This window comes from Choloepus didactylus, chromosome 16, assembly GCF_015220235.1.
Source record: "Choloepus didactylus isolate mChoDid1 chromosome 16, mChoDid1.pri, whole genome shotgun sequence".
In the NCBI taxonomy this organism is placed as follows: domain Eukaryota; kingdom Metazoa; phylum Chordata; class Mammalia; order Pilosa; family Megalonychidae; genus Choloepus; species Choloepus didactylus.
The window spans coordinates 34,864,955-34,871,569 of record NC_051322.1 but is presented as its reverse complement, the minus strand read 5'-3'; the positions used below and the strand labels follow the sequence as shown (position 1 = coordinate 34,871,569).

The following is a 6,615-nucleotide window of genomic DNA, read 5'->3' as shown; positions in this document are numbered from 1 at the left end:
TTGGGCCTGTGGGCCTGTGGCATTGGGGTTGGAGTGGGGGAGGAGTCTACCCTCGGAGCCCCAATTCCCAGAGGCTCCCTGTAACCAGAAACTCCCAGCAGAGCTTAGGTGCCATCTCATGGGTTTTAAAATGTGGTCATCCAGGGCCTGAATGGCCATATCAGGACCTCTGCTTTGCTTTGAGATGCTAAGGAAAGGTCTGGCTGGTCATAGCTTAGGGGTAAAGGAAGAGGGGAGTGAGCTAGTTTTCCCTCATCCCACCATTTGGACCATTCCTCCTCCTTCCTCTCCCTATCCCACCAGAGTGGAGAACCATCTCCTCAAGGAAAATGAAATCCCTGGAGGCTGCCTGTTCTCTTAGCCCCTCAGAGTGATAATCATGGAGTGTCTGTACAATTCTTCTCTATTTTATTACTTATGTCTTTTCTCTCCAACTAGATTGTAAATCTTGTGCGGTTAAGGATTGTGATAAACACACCCATACATATGCATACACATATGCATAAACACAGCCATACATATGCATACACATATGCATAAACACATCCATATATATGCATACATACACACACATAAGCATATACCCAGGAGAATGTACACATAAATATCCATGTACACAAAATATGCACATATGTGCACATACACATGTACACATGTGTAGATGCACATACATACACACATACACATATACCTACATTTCTATACACATATAGTTGTTTTGTTGTTTGCCTCCTTCTTTCACAGAACTAATTCACTGAGGGGCATATGGTAACCCAAGAAAGAGTCGATTATTTAACTGAACTGCCCTCCCACCCCTACCCTCTCTCTCTACATAGTCCATTGATTCACATTGGCTGTCAGTTATGTTCATGATGTGCTACCATCACCACCATTTGAAACCTGTTGCACACACACAACCACATACACATAACAGACACACAGAATCTCAGGCAGGCCAGCTGGTTGTATTTTGCCTCCAAACTTACTGCATGTAACCTCTTCTCAACTTATGTGAATGGTTCCCAGGGAAAGAACACTTCAGAATGGTACACAAAATCTAATCTCAAACATTTGACCATTTTATAGGCAATGACTTCACACCTCTGCAAACAGTCTTTTGCAAACATCCTTACAGGGCCTCCACAGTTTAGACCCCCAAACCATGTAATATCTCATATAGATGATAGACCAGTGGTTCTCAAATCAGAATCACCTAGGGAGCCTGTTAAAACACAGACTGCTGGGTCCCATCCCGAGTTTCTGAATCAGTAGGTCTAATGGGTGCCTGAGAATATGCATTTCCAACAAGCTCCAGGGTGATGCTGATGGTCCAAGGTCACACTTTGAGAACAATAGTATAGGCTTAGAAATAGGGATTCTGCTTCCAATCATCCCCTCCCACTTCATTGCATATTGTAATGCCCTGATTTGCAGTCTCTTGGGTATATAAAGCACAACCCCCTGGGCCGCAACCCCAAAGATTTTGATTCAGCAGATCTAGGGTGGAGTCAAGAATCCTCTAACAAACCCCCAGGTTATCTGGATGCTGCTGTCTCAAGGTCCACATGTTGAGGTCATTGCATGGTTCTTAATCTTGGCTAGATTCGTGCATCACTTGGGAAGTTCTTAAAGCTACTGATCCCAGGCCTCACCCCAGACCAATGAAATCAACAATGGGATTGGGCACAGGGATATTTTTAAAGCCCCTGAGGGGCCTAATGTACAGTCATGGTTGCAAAAACGGCATTGATTCTGTTTCCTGGGCCCCGAGCCGTCCCCAGTAAGTCACTGTGAAGAAGCCCTCACCCTCCTCGAGAGGTGCAGGGAGAAGCGCTGGGCGCCTGCAGGCAGGAAGGACAGAGGCAGGCGGCACAGGGACTCCTCAGAAGCGAAGTTTGCCTCTTTCTCAGCATTGTCGGGAGGTAGCACTACACCCCAAAGGAGACCAGATAAAGAAAAACAAAAGCCACTAACCAGAAGCCTCCAGCACTGTAGGCCTAGTTGACACACAAGGTTCTGCGTCAGCCAGAAAGCCTGCCGAAGAGCGGCCTGGCCCAGGAAGGAAGCAGGCAGTGTGGCTGTCTGCAGCGTGACCGTCCGCAGCGTCTCTGCTCATGTGGCTCCGTGAGGCGTAGGCTCCCGGGTCTGCGTGCACGGGTGCAGTGGCCCACTGAGAAGCGTGGCTGGAGGTGAGAAGCAGCAGGTGTGCTGTGTAAACAGGTGAGGGCTGGGGTAGAAGGCTGCCCCGGGCACGGGGATGGGAGGGGAAAGGGGTGGGAGGCGGTACCGCTAGCTGCTGCTGCAGGTGGACAGATGGTGCTATTAGAGAGGGAGCTCCATCCAGACTGCAGGAAGCCCTGACAAGGCGGCCATCTGAGGGAAGATGGAAAGGAGGTGGAGAAAAGCAGGACACAGGAGAAATGAGAGAGCACGAGGGCTGGTGGCCCAGATGGAACAACAACAGGAAGAGAGCAAAAAGCAGGCTGCTTTAGGTTGGCAGGGCGAGTCTCCACCCCTCTGCAAGGGGCGTCCTGGGGGTCCAGGGCAGGGCCAGGGGGTGAGTCTCACTCCTTTCCCCAGCACGTGCTTCTTGAGAGTCTGAGCCATGAGGAGCCACTGTAATGTTGGGGAGAGAGTATCCATGAGCCAACATGGCATGGAGGGTCACAGGATGGGTGATGGGAACACTAGGCAGGTGACAGCCCAACCCATCAAAGTCTCAGGGGAGGATGCAGGATGCTGTTTCAGAGTTCCCAGGGGATGCCGATGTGCAACCATGGCTGGAACCCCACACAGTAGAGGGTGTGGAGAGGTGCTTGGTGCCTCTGGGCCCAGGCTGAGGACCCAGTGCCCCTGGAAATTGATAGGCAACAGGGAGAAGATTTTCTAAAGTGATGGGGTAGGAGGAGCCCCAGGCAGCAGCATGTGTGTGTCATCTTCTTCTTCTACTCTCTGTCTCTTGGCCTATTTCCTGATCTCCTCTTTCTGTGCTGTCATCTGAATAGATTCTTCCCTCTTCTGGCTCACAAATTCTCTTTCCAGTTATGTCTGTTCCACTCTTTAACTTGCCCACTTAATTTTTAATATCAACGATTACATACTATTCTGAGTTATACTTTGTTAATTTTTGTATCTAGCTATTCATATTCTTTTCCCAATTAGCTTCATTGAGGTATAATTTATATATAATGACAGAATTTTAAGCATGCAATATGATGTGTTCTGACAAATGTATAGTCATGAAACATTTCTATCACCCCAAAATGTTCCATCATCATCTTTCCAGCCCCCAACACCCAGTGACCTGCTTTCTCTCACTACAATCTTATATTTTCTAGAATTTCTTATAAATAGAATCATAAAGTATGTAGTCTTTGTGTTTGGCTTCTTTTGTTGAACATGTTTTTCATATTCATCCCTACATTACCATACAATCAGCAATCCCACCTTAGGTATATATCCAAGGGAAATGAAGACATATGTCTACACAAAATCTGTTCCTGAAAGTTCATAGCAGCTTTATACATAATAGCTGAGTGCCAGAAACAATCCAAATGTGAATCTATCAGTGAATGGATTATATATATATATATGTATGTGTATATCAGCAAATTTAAAAAGCATGAACTACTGATGTATTGATGTGTGCCTGTTGATTTTTATTCCTTGTTTAAATTTTCAATATCCTCCTTTATTTCTGTGAATAGTTAAGTATATTTATAAACATTCTATATCTGAAAATTCTAATGTCTAAAGCCTTTGGGGGTCTTAAAACTGTTGCTCATTGTTTCTGCTGAATCTCTTTCATGGTGACTTGCTTCCTCAGATATTTTTGTAAATTCATATGTTAAGCTCATTTTGGCTTATTTAGATATAGTAGGAATGCTGAGGATTGGGTTTGAGGATGCAACTCTCCAAAGAGGATGTGATTCCCATGCTGGGAATGCAGTGAGTCCAATACTTTGTAGCCTTAATTTCTCAGTCTAGGGTTTTTCTGGACCATTAGGTAGTGTAAATTCAAACTCCAAACCTATATTACTGTAGAGTTTGGGAATGAATTCTCAAGAGATTTTATTTTTCCACCTCAAGCGATGGCTGAAACAGACAAATTGCCTTATGGCAATCTTTCTTTGCTAGTAGTCAGATATTTTCCTATACCATTCATTCCTTAAGGCTGTGTGTGTGTGTGTGTGTGTGTGTGTGTGTGTGTGTGTGTGTGTGTGTATAGATATATATATATATACAGAGAGAGAGAGAGAGAGAGAGAGAGAGAGAGAGATGGAGAGAGAGAGAAAGAGAGACCTTATTGGGTCTGGTTTAATGCTGTGTTCTCGAGTCCCATCCCTCACCTTGCCTAGACCCAGAGCCTTGTCTCCTGTCCACTGTGTGGCCCTTAGCCCATGGCTCTCGGTTTCTGGGACCAGCCATGTGCCTCTCCAGGTAGGGAGGGCTCCAGCACAAGCTTAACATTCTGATTCCCGCTGTATCTTCATCTCTGGTCCCTCTGATTTTCTTTACTTTCTAATGCGTACGCCTATTCACTTAAAAAGATTTGTTTTTATTTTTTTCCAGCATTTTTGGTATTTTGTGGTGGGAAGATTTTAAACTCTGGTTCACAGCAGCACCAGTGAGGAAGTCCTTTGTCCTTGTCACCACAATGAGACACAAGTTTCAGGTAACCAAGAGACCTGTTTTGGTTTTTTATTTGTTTTTCCTTTCCCTTTATTTCCTGTGTAAGACAATCTGAAGACATACTCCATCACTGCAAGCCCTGCTTCTAGCCCTGGGCAAGGGGAGGGTTTCTGACAAAACCCAACAGCTGAGAACCCACGGGCTGTCCTGACTCCTTGGACTTGAGGTCAGCCTTTGAGATTTGCCCACAGCCCATAGTTGCACTTTGGGCTCAACCAGGTGACCTCTTTGGGAGGAAATCTTCAGATCTCCTTTATAATTCTCCTCAGAAAGAAGTGCTTGCATCTGTGGGGTCATCCCACCATAACATCCTTACCTCGGAGAGGCAACTCTCTCTCCATTCTCTATGGAAACATCAAAAGCAAACCCACTCACAGTTGGGCTGAGAGCAAGAAATTCTGCAAGTATTGCAATTTTCCCTCCCTCGATGCATTTACACTTTGGGAAAGAGCACAGTCTCTTATCTGTGTCTCTTCCTGGGAGAAGGAATAATTGTCACCTGATGAAGAGGAACTTCAGAGCCATTAGTGGCTTTCCAGTGTGAATGACTTTCTTTTTCATGCAGCCTCTTGTTCTTCCTATTTAGGTAGAGTAATTGCAAACCAAGCATTCAGGGGCAGAATTTTGGAGAGCCACCGTTCCAGAAGGAGCCACTGAGAGAGAAGTTGGAGAGCCCTCAGGACCCCAAAATGAGCACCACTGCTAGGCTGGGTGGGAACGGATTTGCTCACACTTTGGGTTCTGTTCCACACATTGCACTTTGATGCATAGATCAGTCACACTTCTTTGGGAGTACAAGATATTAAAACTCCAACTTTCCAATTACCAAATGTGGTAGAGGTATTACCTACTCCATATCCATCCTCTCCTTCTTCCTGACAAATAGAATCTCAATTTGGTTTGGGCAACATTGGATTCAGTTAAACAAAACAAAGCAAGCTTCCATTTCCCAGCCTCCCTTGCATACAAGGATGCCCATGTGACTAAATTCCACAATTGAGAAAAAAGCAGAAGTTCCTGGGTGAGGCTTCTGGGGAAACTGCTCAAAGGCAATGATTCAGGTGATAGGTTCCTTCTCTCCTTCACTTTATTTAACTTCTTGCCTGAACACAGATGTGATGGTTTCTACTCCTGCAGCCATTCTGAGAGCTTGAGGATGAGGCTTACACCCTAAAAGCAGCAGAGAAAAAAAACTAGAAGGGACCTTGAATACCTGACAACCTTGGAAGTTGCCATAGCAGCCCAGAACTGCCTAGTTGTACTGTCTTTTTCTGTGAGAGAAAAATAGACCTCTGCCTTGTTGAAACTCTGGTGTTTCATTTCTCTGTGACTAATGCCAAACCCAATTCCTTACTTATACCATTAAGTGTATGCTAAGTATATGATTAAGTATATGATGTCATATCTAAGAAACCATTGTCTAATTCAACATCATGAAGATTTACACCTATGCCAGGGTAGGAGTTCACCTTCGTTCTTTCACATGCAGAAATCCAATTGTCCCAGCACCATTTGTTGAAAAGACTATTCTTTCCCATTCGTAGGAATTTATTTCAGAACCCAGGAAAATCTTCAGTTGACATTCCTATTGCTCAGGAATGTATTTCCCAAACAGCTGTATCATGGAACACTGGTATACAGGATCCTAAATGTGTAACAAAAATAAAAATAAGAAAAAAGTCACATGGTCCTACAAGACCCAGGCACATTAAGCTAAATAAAGTTAAGCATCTTTCTTTACTGTAGGTTTCTCAAAGACTTGAGTGCCAGTGTGCCCTGTTGAATCTCTCATCCTTACCTTATCACAAAAGGCTTTTCTGTGACTACTTATTAACATCTCTAGGAACACTCTTCCAAGGAACTCAAGCTTCAGATCCACCCTTTTGGGGGACAGGCTTATTAACTGGAAAACTATTGAATTGT

At 44.6% G+C, this 6,615-nt stretch overlaps 1 long non-coding RNA gene across 1 annotated transcript; it reads left to right on the top strand.

The window, feature by feature from the left end:
• Positions 1 to 2,168: 2,168 nt before the first annotated feature.
• LOC119511103 lies at positions 2,169 to 6,143 on the top strand. The gene is made up of 3 exons (XR_005212150.1): positions 2,169 to 2,220; positions 4,573 to 4,675; positions 5,279 to 6,143. It is a non-coding gene; the product is annotated as an uncharacterized LOC119511103 (long non-coding RNA).
• The last annotated feature ends 472 nt before the right edge of the window (positions 6,144 to 6,615 follow it).